At 36.9% G+C, this 15,132-nt stretch overlaps 1 protein-coding gene and 1 long non-coding RNA gene across 2 annotated transcripts in view; both read left to right on the top strand.

The window, feature by feature from the left end:
- LOC129917848 (neuronal membrane glycoprotein M6-a) overlaps positions 1–15,132 on the top strand; it is a 28,822-nt gene that overhangs the window by 463 nt on the left and 13,227 nt on the right. The gene's annotated exons all lie outside the window — the stretch shown is intronic.
- LOC129917849 (uncharacterized) lies at positions 16–2,442 on the top strand. The gene is made up of 2 exons (XR_008772887.1): positions 16–1,521; positions 1,580–2,442. It is a non-coding gene; the product is annotated as an uncharacterized LOC129917849 (long non-coding RNA).

Below are 15,132 nucleotides of genomic sequence, written 5' to 3'. Positions count from 1 at the left end.
TAAGTGGGTTGAGGGTTTTTCTTTCTTTCTTTCTAATTTACATTTGCATTGACGACGACGGTCAGATGGAAGAAATCCGATGGAACATGAATTTGGAGTTGGTTGACCAATAAAACCAGTTTTTTTTTTCTTTCTTTTTGTTTGTTAGCCCCTGTCTTCTCTTGTTAGTCTCGTTTTGTTTGGGGAGTCTCAGTTTACCACCTCTCAATTCCCCACACCAATTTACTTGAATGGCCAAGATAACAGTTTTTACGGTTATATTTTTTTTTTTGTTGTTTTCTTTTTTTCATTTTTTATTTTGATTTTTTTTTCTTTTTATTTTTATTATCCTTTTTTCGTTTATCTTTGTTATCATTACCCTTTGGGGGATTTGTTGAAAACCTAAATCCAAAAACCACCCGCACCAAAGGCAATGCCAAACAACGGTAACGCATCTCTCAATTTCCCCCTTCCACTGGATTTTATTTTTTGTCTTCATCACTTTTTTTTTTGCCTATTTTATCCCCATGTCTCTGTGAAATGGAGTAAGACACTTTTTTTCGTAGGCGAAAATGAAGTTATGTTGGTGTTGTGTTCGGTTTTGGTGTTACTTTTCAATTTATACAAAGAGAAGGCGGCAATGGCAACGGCATGTGGTCCTCGAAATTGGTGTAGACGTAGAGACTTGTTGTGTTTGTTAGAGAAGACATTTGCATGAGTTTTTGCATGATTCCTTCGCTTGGGGATTTATTTTACTTGAGATTTTGTTTTCTTTCTTTTTTTTTGGTGTGATTTTGGTAGATTTGGGGTGTTTTTTGTGACGTAAATCAATTGTAGCATGACAAGTTTATGAGTTTCTTAAGGCAGGACGAATTGTAGATGAAATATGTCGGTATTTAGACAAAAAAAAATAGGACTTTTTTCAAGGGATTACGGATAACTTTGTGCAATCAACTTAAAAAATACTCAGCTTGGATTAAATTGACAGAGATAGGTTTTTGGTTTGGGAGTTTTTATCTTTGTTATTTACTTAAGTGGATCAAGTCCTAATAATCTGAAATCATCATTAAGCTTTGATGCGGTTAATTGCGCTAGAAGGCAAGAACACACAAAAATGACTACCTAAAAAAAATTAAGCGAATCCCTTTTTTTTATGGGTTTTGGTTCATCAAGTAAGAAGAAAAAATGGCCTAAACCAATTTACCCTATTAGATTGGGTCAGGGTAAAAGTGAGTCCTACGAATTAGGTAAGTAAGTAAAGGCAACAAAAAATAAAACAGAGTTTAAATTTTTATGTTTACAGGGTTGCTATAAAAATAATCCAAATGAAAATCCTGGAAAATGGACCGTTTCACAGTTTAAATAATTTTTAAATTTAAATTAGTTTTTACCAAATTTAATGTGAAGATGGGAAACGTGTGCTATACAACATAATATAAGTTAGAGGGTAGACTGACCACTATACTATCGAGGAGTGCTTTTTATAACTTAGTGAAAGGCGATACTGACCACTATACTATTGAGGAATATTTAAATAAAATGGTAACAGGATATACTGAGCACTATACTATCGAGGAATATTTAAATAAAATGGTTACAGGGTACACTGACTACTATACTATCGAGGAATGCTATCATTAAAAAGGAAAATCAGTAAAGGTCCTTATTGAACACTAAAGTATCAAGAAATTATGATTTAATAAAAAATGCAACGCTTTTTAAAATTAAGTAAAAGGCGATACTGACCACTATACTATCGAGGAATATTAAAAAAAAAAATAGTAACAGCGTATACTGACTACTATACTATCGAGGAATGTTTAAAAAATGGTAACAGGATATACTGACCACTAAATTATCGAGGAATGATTTTTAAAAATAAATAAAAGGATATACTGACCACTATACTATCGAGGAAAAATAAAATATTATAACAGGGTATACTGACCACTATATTAAAAGAAGCATTGCCCGTCCTGTCTAGTTATGCCCACTTTTCACGAGTCGATTTTAGCCGCACGACATGTCGGTCGACTAGGATTTTTCTATGGGTATGTCGATTTAGTCGATTGCGACTTACGTTCACACGAGTCGAAAAGCTTCGCCGCACGGCAAAAATCGACTCGTAAAAAGTCCCCATTACTTGAAAAATTAATAGAAAACCTCGACATTAACCAATGTCTCCAAATTTTGAGAAACACTCAGTTGCTTCTTACATTATCAAAGTTCTCATTCCAAGAACCCAAAACTGCCAAGTATCTGTGCAAAATAATCGAAAACTAATTGATATAACCAAAACCCTATATTGAGTCCTTTAAAGTTAAGACAAAATCAATATAATTCACAAGACAAACTATGCATTATCAAAAAACAAATTAATATTACCATATCCTTTATTCATCCTTTATCCTCAAAAAAAAAAAAAAAAAACTAATGAGATTAAATCTTTTTTCAATTATAAAACTGAATGTTAAGGTATGTGGATGAAAGAAAATAACCCGAGGGTACAGTTTTAACATAAACAAACCCATAAAAGTCTCATACATACCCATACACATGAGTATATTCTCCATATGGGCCCATCACAAACCAACCAACCACCATAACCCTTGTTCAATTATGTTCATAATGAACGCAAACAGCAAAAACACTATACACAGATAAACATAACTTTACACCAAAAAAGAACGAAATCCTCCACATATAGTAATTATGCGTGGTTATTATGCTTTTCCAATTTTCCCTCATGAATATTGTTGTTCTGGTTTTATTAAACGCTTTTAGCCCTTCAGGACATATGAACATATAACTACCACATATGTGTCTACAAATATTATTTGTGTATACATAGCTAGGCCAGCCAGCAGGGGACATTCCTCCAATAATGAAGGCATAACATTTAAGTCAAGAGATTATACGTTTTGGTGTGCTTTATGAAGCAATTAAAGCGAAATATATTGGAGAGCAAAAATATAAGTCAAAAAGGCTCCCAAATATAAAAAAGGGGCCAAGTATGCAAACAAAAAGGGTCGAAAAACAAAAAAAAAAGTTTTTTAAGGATAAATTAAATAAAAACCCAACTTTTATAAAAATGTAATAAGAATGCAAATGTAAAAAATGTAAATGTGGATTGAGAATCTTGAAGGTTTAAGGGTATAGTATTCATTTGCTTTTGTCAGGCAATCAAGAAAAAATGGAAATTATGAACTGGGTTAAAACAAAACAATTGAAAATATATTCTTAACTTTATCAATTTGAAAGTTTAAAGTTTACGACTTTTGTTGAAATTTCAAATCTTGAATAATACGCAATAAATTATAAATATGCAAAAGTTTTTTGTTCTTTGCCGCAAGGAAAACCATTAATCACCTTTTAATTTTTGTATTTCTTTGTGGGGTCTTTTATCGGTATTATTATTACATTTTCTTGTTTCTTTTAACTAAAATGCCGTTAAGTCCCGGCCTCAAGCTATAATAAGTGGTTCCATCCCTTATTGAAGGATTTTTTTTACTACAGCCAGGATGTAAGCTTCATCAGATTTGTTTAACTAAGCTACATTCACTTCATCTATTTGTCGGTCAGGTTAAATATTTTATCCTGCCTTACATTTTAGAAGGGATTCTGCTGCTTCCTGTTGTGTCCGTATGAAACTCAACATTGCAGAAACAACATCTCCTGCGGTTATTTGGCATTTTTAATATTTTATGTGAACAGTATGGTTCCTCTCAGAAGGTTCTTAGAGGAATGATGAGCGAAGCATTTGGATATCTTTTAAAATTCTAGCTATCCGACGTATGTTTCCTGGAATTGCACTAGCAATTTCAAAGAAACAATGAAATGTTGTATTTGGGGTTATACGGGTTATGAGACAAATAAGGATACATTAATAATGACAATTTTTGACAAAAATTGGAGTTAACATCTCTGAAGGCAACTCTTGTTCAGACATTACTTCTACCTCAACGCACTGAACTAAAAAAGTCTTTTAAAAAAGTCCGTTCAGCTGGAGAGTAAAGTTTAGAGATACAAATTTTGCTTCTACCAATGATGCAAATTAGATCCAAAAACACTCAGTTTCAGAACGGAAACTGAGTCAAAAGCGTCTAATCCGAGAAGTAAATTCACTTTCGAACCATTGTTCCAAAGTTAATGGATACGGCTAGGTACGTGTTTCCAAGGTAGAGATCTTTTCCTCATTGTAAACACTGTATAAAATCAATTTTCTTGTTTGACGTACAACTTTCTTCGCTGATCTTCAGAGTTTAAAGCAGGGATATTACATATATTAGGGATTCCATTAGGATCCCACGAACTACTACCTCGAATTCTTCTCCAAGAATCTCTTTGGACATAGGTTGTCCTTTGTAGTTGCGACCAAAATTTTTCTCCGGATTAAGTGCCGGACACAATTATAAGAAATACCTTCTTATTTCCTTTGTAGAAAACTGATTGAAACGTTGCGAATAACAAAGAAGCGAAGGATACAAAGAAGGCCAAGACTTGTTGCTTCTTTAAAAAGAATCCAGAAACCTGGAACTTAAAAAAAACTTCACAATTTCAAACGAACAACAGTCTTCTAATATCTTTTAATCAAGAGTAAGGGAACACTTCAAAAATTTGAAACTTCGGAAATTTCTCCGATTTCATACGAATCATGCGTCGATGTGTGCTTCCAAATGGTAAAAACTCTGATTCGTGTAATATGAATTTCCGATTATTTACTAGAAAATAGGTGACTATCTTAATCAGTGTTCTATCAAGTTAGCGCCCACTATCCGCGGATACAGTCAACCCTGACTTTAACTTAAGCTAAACGTGTTTAACCTCAACAACTGAAAATCCCTGTTTTGTTCCAAAAAAATTTTCTAGCTGTTTTTAAATGAATACTAACCCTAATACAAACTCATTGACATTCGCATTCAAAAGGAAAGATATTCCATAAAATAAGAATTTAAGGACCACTCTAATGTAGGACTTTTTTCTAGTTAATATTACAAATTCCATTTTGCACTTGTATTTTTTTCAGAATTTTCTTTTCCTAACTTTTTTCCTTTTATGTTGAAATAAAAATTCCAACAATTCTTATCTTAACCCAAATCAACTTTTGTTTTGCGGGAAAAAAGAAAACTCTTATCACAGAAAATGTGTTAACATTCTATAGTGTTTACATACCTACTTCTGAACTTAAAGAAGTAGGTAATCGAACAAAACTTCTCATTCAATACCTCAACACCTGTAAAAACAAAACCCTCTTACAAAAGTTTTTCAAATTGAAGTCTTGTCTTACATTTGTAATCCTATTTTACTTCTTGGAAATTGCGATAAACTTTGTTCTTCTTCCCTATACAGACGCGATTTGACTTTGCGAAAACTTTTACAGTCATATATAAGTCGTGTAGTCGTGCAAGAACAACAGTTTTGTGGCGCCTTTCTTTGTTTGAAAAGTTTTACGATATTCTATCCTATCCTTCCATCAAGGATTTCGCCTTAAATTCATTGCAACACTACTAGGGTATTGACTTTTTTTTTTTTTAATAAAGTATCAAATTCGTTACCCCAAAACCCTACATAAGAAGCTTTAGTATATAGATGTGCAAACAGAGAGTTATGTTCCAGGATAAAATTACAAAAAACCATCACTTAAATTTGAAGCGTACATAGTTGAACGTGGCTAAAAGTTTTTTGTGTATTCTCTGTGTACAAATTGATGTGTAATGTGTCTTCTTCATGTCTTCAACCGTTAAAATAAAGTGCCTACAAGAGAGGTTTTATCTTTCCTCGTTTACACTGAGACTCCCACTTGAGTATAAATGTGTGATAAGAAAACGAAGAAAAAAAAAAAAAAACAAAACTATAACATAAGAGGGTTTGACATTATAACAAGATGACATTTCTCATGCCTCAGCCCAGCCACTATCTTCTATATATCCTTGTTTATGTGTTATATGTCCTCTTAAATGTTATAAAAGGTCTTTGACTTTTCTCTATTTTCCCACATTTGTCTGCGGGTATGCTTGCAATGCTATCAAATCTAAACCGCGCAAACTTTGAGCAAAAATATTATATCTCGAAATTATAGTAACTTGCAAAAAAAAATGACAGTTCTATAATATTTGCCTCAGACATATACTATACTCATCATATCTGTCATCGTGTGTAAATGACACTTTAATTTAAACCATCATATCTGTTTAAGGGTTCTTTATGACGTTCGTCCTCGTCAGTCAGGAGATGCAAATGATGATGGCAAAAAAAAATCCATAGAAAAACTACTTAAACTACTCGAAAAAAAAAGAAAAGAAAAATCCTACAATTTACCATCACCCTATCCCCCCTATTTTTTTTACTTAAAATTTACAACGAAGCTCAAACAATTAAACGAGGTAGGTGGAGCGGATAAACCAGTAGAAAACCCATTAACTGGTGAAGGGTGAATGTTAGGGCCCGCAGGATACCGTGTTTTATACTCTCCCAGTTCCAATTCCATATCCAAAATGCAAATACGGCCTACAACAACCTTACAAAAGTTCTTCCTCACGATGTTTTAATAATGATGATGATGATAATAGTTGCTCTTCTCTTTTTTCGCCGCCTCGCGTCGCTAGTTGCCGTCTGACTGCTTTAAATACACCGCTGCTACCACTCCAACAACCATGGTTTCTACTGCAACCTACCTGCTTACTCTTATCTCAATGATAATTGTTCATTTAAAAAAAAGAAGAACTATGTAGCCAGGATGACAATATGAGAGGACGACGACGACTACGAGAATGAGAAACAACAAACAAAAAAAGTGGAATTTCGCTTTGCGCGAAACGGAGTGCTGCTGAGAGTATAAAATTAATTTCAAAAAGCTTTACACAGTCTTTTCTTCTTAACTAACTATCTAGGTTGAATGGGTGGTGGCGGTGAAGAAGTGGAGATATTTATAAGAATGAGTCTGTTTGGAAATGTAGGCTCACTCCAGTTCCCTACCTATTTTTTTTTTTTATTTCTCTATGCCAGTGTGTAAGTATAATTATTGTCTAGAGGGATGAATGGCAGGGAATCATTGCTCCCCAGTTCATAATTACATCCTTGGTGAATGAGATAATGCCGCATATAGTCGGGAAAAGGAAGTAGGCGGAAGATGAAGAGAATTCTTCTTGTCCTATGGCAAAAGGATGTCGTAAAACTTTAGCAACTTCAGTTAAATGAACGGGTTTTTTGTTTTCTTGAACACGCATTTTTGTGGGTACTTTTATATAAAAATAGTGTTGCTAGATTGCAGTATCATATAGAAGAATAACAACTGTATATTCGTTTCACGTATTATGACGAACTGGAAATTAAAACAATATCTTAAAAAAATTAAGTTATGTCAGTTTATAGGTTTGTTTCAAAGTTATTCTGTTAAAATACTTTTCTTGTTATTTGGACATTGCACATGAATTTGGGATAGAAATCTCTTGATTGTTTTCCAGACTTTCCAAGAGGTTCAAATTTTTAGAAACACGAAATTAAATTTTGAATCGAATACAACTTCTATATCGTACCACCAAAGTGCACGACCGGATATATAAGCAGACAACCTGAACCGTATATTCATTGTCTTCTTGGTTAGCAGTGTAGTTCTATCTATTTTTTTTTTTGTGAATACCATGAACGCATTTATTTTGTAGAACCAATGAACGCATTCCATCATATTTGACAATTTTATTTGGTAAACGTCATTAGCCCCGTTCCATTGGAGGTGGTACTTTACTAATGAGTAAGTCTAGTACTATACAATTAACACATGATCTATTCAAGGAGATAGGAATATGTAGTTGTTGTACTAGATTTTTACTAATAAGTAAACTACCACCTCCAATAATCCTGTTCCATTGGAGGTGAAAGTCTACTAATAGTAGATTTGTTTGAATTCGTTGAAAGTACGTTCCATTGATTGATGAAATCGCTAGTAAACTAGTGTACAGCCCTCGGCGGGGCTGTACACCTTGTCGCGGTGCGGAGGCTTAGTAGAGGTCAATGACTCTTGGGACTAAAACATTCCCTATGAGGAGATTCGAAGCTAAGATGCAGCCATCCCCTCCCCTCCTCTACCCCTCCCCCCTTCTTTCCTATTTCCCTACTCAACTTACCTTCCCTTACCCTCCACAAACAAAAATTCCCAAGTCAAGGTAGTTGGAATACGTGCCGAGGACTGAATGGTGCAGGGAACAAAACATGTGCATCGCGAACGTACTGTCCCTATGCGATACCGGGCGACCTCGCATAGTAACTAGCCTTACGTCTACATGGGAGCTCTGTAGATAGTTGACCTTATATTTCTCGCCATACTCGTGGGATTCAAATGGAAACAAACAAACAAAAAAACACAAACCAAAATAAAAACAAAAACAAAAATCATTTACTGGTTGACAACGCAATAACGGAGTCAGATGAAGAAGCTCTACTCCGCTCACCAGGGACTGATATGGACGTGGATTTCGTCGAACAACCGCCATATACAGGAGCCGTGCCCGTTCCCAATGCAAAGGGCAATCTAGATGCTCAGGCACCACAAGGTCCAAGCTCTATGATTGAGGGTAACGAACACGTCAACAAGCCCCAGCAGAAAGATTATTTCACTGGGGCTCAGAAGCGACGTATAGCTGCGCAGATAAGAGACGGCATTGAGCCCGAAGAAGCCAGGCGCAGAGAAAAGGCTAGATATGCTAATAAGACAAGCAGGCTGGCACATCGGTGCAACCAACTAACAAGGGCAAAAGGGAACGGTCAGCTGACAACTCCCCTGCAGGAGCAGCCTCGAAGAAGCATCGTGCTCACGAGAAGACCAGATTCAGCCCTAATACCAGCAAAGACAAGCCCAGCAGTGCCGCCAAAACTGGATCCAACCATGGAAAAGAAGGTAATCAATCACGACCAAGCACATCAGGGGGCTCCTATCGGGATGCCACAGCCCAATGTAAGGTCGCGATTATGCACTTTCTCCATCCTTTACAAACACTTACGGAGCGCGAAACCAAACTGGTCAGAAAAAGCGTTCTGGAAGAAATGGACAAAGCAGACAAAAACTGTCCAGCAATTAAGTTTGTAGCCGTCTCGGACAGAGACGGATGGCTCTCGTTTACCTGTCACGACACAGAGACCAAAAAATGGCTCATGTCTACGGCAGAAAAAATAAAGCCATGGAAGGACGCAAAACTACGTGTCACTCAGGGCAACGATATACCCAAGCAACACGTTTGCGTTACTTATGTCCCGGAAGATGAAAATCTCACCAAAGACATTTTTCTAAATCGGCTTGGAAAACAAAACACCGATTTAAACACCAAAGGATGGAGAGTCCTCAGGATCATCAAAGAAAAAAGTGGCGGTCATCACGTCACTTTCTCTGTCGATGAGAAATCCAAGGACTCCATTCTGAAGTCAAAGTGCAAACTGTTCTTGAATTTCTCTCAGATCCAAATTAGGATCAAGGCAAACTCAAGACAGGAAGGCACTGGCACGCAAGGAAACAACAAGGGCGATAGTTCTAAGGACCTTGCAACAACAGAGGAAGCAAAAACAGATGCTCCTACAATCAGTGGGTCAACGGTAGAAGTTGCCAACCCCAGGAAGTCTAAGACGTCTGAAGACTTATCTCAGACCGACGAGACCCCTGGGGATAACTCTATCGCGGCACCTGGAACTGATACTGGCGCTCCTGCCAGTAAACCCGCTCAACAATAACATGGGATTGAGGTGTATCCAAATTAATCTGCAGCATGCGAAGGCTGCCTCGGCAGTACTAAGCCACAGATTCAATAAGGAACACCTTGATATAGCCTTTATCCAGGAACCTTACATAGTGAAAGACCAGATAAAAGGCCTATCAGGTGAGCTAATTTATGATTCTAGTAGTGAAGGTAGACCTAGAGCTTGCATTATGATAAATAAATCTATAATAACCATTCCTATTCCACAGTACACCAACAAGGACATGGTAGCAGCTATCATCCAGCTGCAGACCTCGGAGGGTAGGTCAGAAGCTGTCATCTGCTCAGCCTACCTGGCAGGGGATTCTGCCGACCTAAGCTTCACACCACTGCAGGATCTTATAGACTACTGTGGCAGAACAGGCCGGCAAATCATCATTAGTTGTGATGCTAACGCCCATCACACTGTATGGGGCAGCTCCAACATAAACAAAAGGGGTGAGTACCTTCTAGAATTCATTTTTAAAAATAATCTTGAAATCTTAAACTATGGGAATAGCCCTACCTTCATGAACAGAATCAGGGAAGAAGTCCTTGATCTCACCCTATCCACTTCATTCATAGGTAATGCTATACAAAACTGGCATGTTTCGACTGAAACATCAATGTCAGATCACCGGCAAATTTGCTTTGATATATGTATAGAATCAAAACTCCCCTTAACGTACAGACAACCGAGAGCGACGAACTGGGACGACTACTGCCTAGAAATCTCGCAAACGATCAGAAACTGTCCAAACAGCATCAGAGACATTGACAGCCTAGAAATAAGCTGCAACAGTCTTAATGCAACAATCACTACTGCCTACCATAACGCATGCCCAGAGAAAACGAAATCAGGCACACGAAAAACACCATGGTGGAATGCCAAGCTCTCAAAGCTAAGAACGCTGACCAGAAAACTATTCAACAAAGCCAAGCGCAATGGAGACTGGACCTCATACCGCACTTCTCTAACCAACTACAATACAGAGATTAGAAGAGCCAAAAGAGAATCATGGAAAAAGTTCTGCAATGATCTATCTGATATACAAAGCAGCGCTCGCATCCACAGAATTCTCGCTAAAGAGCACACTAATCATATTGGTCTCTTAAAAAACACGGATGGCACGCGTGCGGAAAATGGTCCAGATACGTTACAAATCCTTACGGACACTCACTTTCCAAACTCTGTAGTCATACCCTCAGATCTATCTAGTCCTTCTCCCCAGTTCAGGCTTACCAGACCAAACAGAGAGGATTGGAAAAGAGCAAGGGATATGTTCTATGAGGGAAATATAAAATGGGCAATAAATTCCTTCGACCCATATAAATCTCCCGGAGAAGATGGAATCTTTCCAGCACTCCTTCAGAAAGGAAATGAGTTAATTACACCTATGCTAATAAACATATTTAGAACAAGCTACGCATGGGGTTACTTACCAACAAGCTGGAAAGAAGTAACGGTCAAATTCATTCCTAAATCAGGACGAAGACCAACTGACCAAGCTAAATCCTTCAGACCAATTAGTCTTACCTCATTCTTCCTGAAAACAATGGAAAAGATACTAGACAGGCATATCAGGGACGGGCCATTGAAAACAACACCTCTTCACAACAACCAATATGCCTACCAGCCAGGAAAATCAACCACGCTTGCTCTTCAGGAATTAACAATGCGGATTGATAAATCCCTTAACGACAAAGAGACTGCAATAGGTTGCTTCCTAGACATTGAGGGTGCTTTCGATAACACTGATTATGCTCAAATACAACGCTGCATCCTCAGCACAGGGGTAGATCCTACCACATGCAGATGGATTCAACATATGCTCAGTCACAGAAAAATTAATGCCACATTGGGCAATGACAAAATCAGAATCACAGCTGCAAAAGGATGCCCTCAAGGCGGGGTTCTCTCCCCACTTCTGTGGTCCATTGTAGTTAATGAACTGATTGTCATACTTAGCAATGCTGGATTTTATGTTCAGGGCTATGCTGACGACATTGTGATCCTCATTAAAGGTAAATTCGAAGACACGATCTCGAATCTTCTACAAAGAGCACTCAATATAGTCGCAAACTGGTGCCTAAAAGTTGGACTTAATGTCAACCCTAAAAAAAGTACCATAGTCGCCTTCACCAGAAAAAGAAATAAACACAAACTTATAAAGCCTACTCTTTTCGGTGAAGCGATAGAATTCTCAAAGGAAGTTAAATATCTAGGGATTACCCTAGACGAAAAACTCAACTGGAACTCTCATATACAGAAAACCATTGACAAAGCCAGGACTGCCTTATGGACCAGCAAATGTCTAACTGGTAAAAACTGGGGTGCCAACCCCAAAATCTCTCGCTGGCTCTATACAGCCATTGCCAGACCAATTATAACATACGCTGCACCGGTCTGGTGGCATAAAACAAAACAAAAAACAGTACAAGCCAAGCTCAATAAACTACAAAGACTAGCTTGTATAAATATTACAGGAGCAATGAGAACAGCCCCCACAGCAGCGTTAGAAGTTATCACAGATCTACCACCACTCCATCTCCTACTAAAGAAAGAAGCCATGGTCAACGGCTACAGGCTCATCGCAGAAGATAACTCTAATTCCAAGATAATCCACTCTGATATTCTCACTGAATTAAATAGGGAAGAATTACTTAAAATATGTCTAGTAGACAATTGTCTCCCAAGATATAACTTCACCCAAAACTATAAGGTCACATTCCCCTCACGACATGAATGGGAACAGAACAGACCCATCTTCAATAGCGAGTCTCATGTATGGTACACAGATGGCTCCAAAACAAATGAAGGTGTTGGGGCCGGAGTATTCGGAATGAACACCAAAACTTATCTGCACCAGAGCATGGACAGCTTCAATTCCGTATTCCAAGCAGAGATATTCGCAATTGAACTCTGCCTCAGAGAAAACTTAAACAGAGCTGTAATAAACAAAAAAATTTATATTCTCTCTGACAGCAAGGCGGCACTCCAAGCTCTTAGGAGCAATGAAGTCACCTCAAAGCTGGTATGGGACTGTATACAACTTCTACACCAGCTTGCCAGTACAAACAGAGTTCAACTCATTTGGATACCTGGTCACAGCGGTCACGTTGGGAATGAAATAGCAGACACACTAGCCAGAAAAGGTTCCGCATCTACATTCATGATGCCAAGACCATTCTGTGGCATACCAACAAGCACTGCAAAACATTACATTAATAAATGGCTAAGAGATATGGCTAATCATTACTGGACGCATACGGAAGGTAACAGACAAGCCAAAAAATTTATACCAAACATCTCCCACGCCAGAACGAAACAACTCCTCACACTCACCAGGAGTCAGATTCGCATAACCACAGGCTTCCTTACTGGACACTGCTCAGTAAAAAAACATCTCAAGACCATGGGCATCACACAAGACGATACCTGCAGAATGTGTAACGAAGACGAAGAAACAGCAGAACACATATTGTGTCACTGTAATTGCTTAATCAATACACGTCGACGTCACCTCGGAGGGTATTATCTCGAAGCGGAAAACATTGCCGCTAGTTCACCCAAAAACATACTAAGTTTTCTAAACTCAGGATTTCTACGTGAACTCTAAAAAGAGGACATCACAATAGGCCCATCAGAGGCCGCAGTGATAAGGCGAATTATTCCCACCTCTCACCCTAATCTTAATCTTAATCTTAGTAAACAACTAATAGTACTTTGCTACCTCCCAAAGGAACAATGCTAATGGAACAGAGCTATTAGAGTCATTAGCTCCGTTTGGGTACTTTCTGGGTCAAAATATGAAAACTAACATTTTTTTTGGAGTCGGGGTGAAATAATCTTAAAAACTACACAAACGAATATTAATTTTTGATGTCAAACGAATTTTGACAAAACTCATATTACGGCCGTAAGAAATTCTTTAGGCTGAATTTTTCAAGAGGGTTAATAAACTTTCACTCTCATGAAAGCTTTTCTTGACGTAGTAAAACACTTATATTTTTTTCGTACGCAAACACGATTTCGGACTGAGAAGTGTTCAAATCTGTTTGTTTAGGAGAGTACGATCTTTTGCGATTACATTCTTCTAAAACGTCAATGATTGTAACACTATAGAGATAAATAGAAAACCTAGGTCAATATCAAGCCAAATCTGTACACCAATACATGACTTGTTTAAACCCTTGAAACTCTTTACGAATTCCTTAAAAATAGAAGACTTCCTTCAATCGAAACGATTAATTAAAAACAAACCCTTGAAATCCCAAGCGAATTTGATTTATTTTTTTTTTTATAAAAACATTGAAAAGCCCAAAGCGAAATGACAAAGTCACTGTCAGGAACCCCTAGCTGACAAAACTACATTCCGCGCAAAAATTTGCTTCTCCCTTAATTTTGCCTCAATCAAAGGGGACATATTTAAGTTTCCAACTTTTATGCCTATTAAGCGACATTTCACACAAAAATACCACTGACAGTTATTAGAAAATTTAGTGAAACAGCAGTTTCTTTTCAACGTTCTAAAAAAAACTTATGCTGTGTATATTTAAATGTTGCAATTTTGTATAAGTTACGCCGCTATCCCCTTAAAATGGCGTTCAGTTATTGTGTACGCAATCAAAGCAGCTGCTTTAACGTTTCTAACAACTGTGACATTTTAAAGGAATTTAACTGCAGATTAATTCAGTTTCAAGGGTGGCAGTGGGTGTTTTTTTCGTTGTCCTAAGAGGGTTGTATTCTTTAAGCGGAAAGATTAGAACGAGAGTGAATTTAAAAAGGATACAAAAAGAAAGACGGTTGAATACAGTTTTGTGATTGCAAAGAAGAAGATATATTTTCGATGAGAAGAGAGATTTTAGTACCATTAAGCTCGTTAGTTCAAATTAGAAATCCCTACAGGAATAGAAAAAAATTTACATTGAAAAATTTGAGAATAAAATAAATTGCTAAGCAAAATTGATGGGTTAGGCTGCTGGTATACTTTATTATAGCGAAAAAAGGGAGTTTTGTTAGATTTAGAGCCAATTTTTCAATCTTCTAATAAACAGTCAGTTAACTGTTCGACGAATAAAGTTATTAGGCTCATAAACAATCAGATAAAAACATTGAATTTTTCAATCAAGAGTAATTTATTCTACAGAATAACAAAAAAAAATTTGTCAAATTCAAAAATATTTAAAATAAACGTCATTTTTATTCATGATTGTTTTTGTTTTCTTGTGTTCCACTGTATTTTTTTCAAAATTCTTTCAAAACAGCTTTGACAACTGACACAATATTTTTGTTGAGATTATTCCTTAGAATAATTTTTATTCGTCTCTGAAAGAAGCAGATAGTTTTATTCTTAGGAATAAGCTATATTTGCTTGTTGAAAAATTGATTTTTTCTCTATCCTTAGGAATAAGTACTAACTGACTGTTT

Source organism: Episyrphus balteatus, chromosome 4 (genome assembly GCF_945859705.1).
Source record: "Episyrphus balteatus chromosome 4, idEpiBalt1.1, whole genome shotgun sequence".
NCBI lineage: Eukaryota > Metazoa > Arthropoda > Insecta > Diptera > Syrphidae > Episyrphus > Episyrphus balteatus.
Note: the sequence above shows the minus strand (reverse complement) of the source record. Positions and strands in the feature narration are given on the sequence as shown.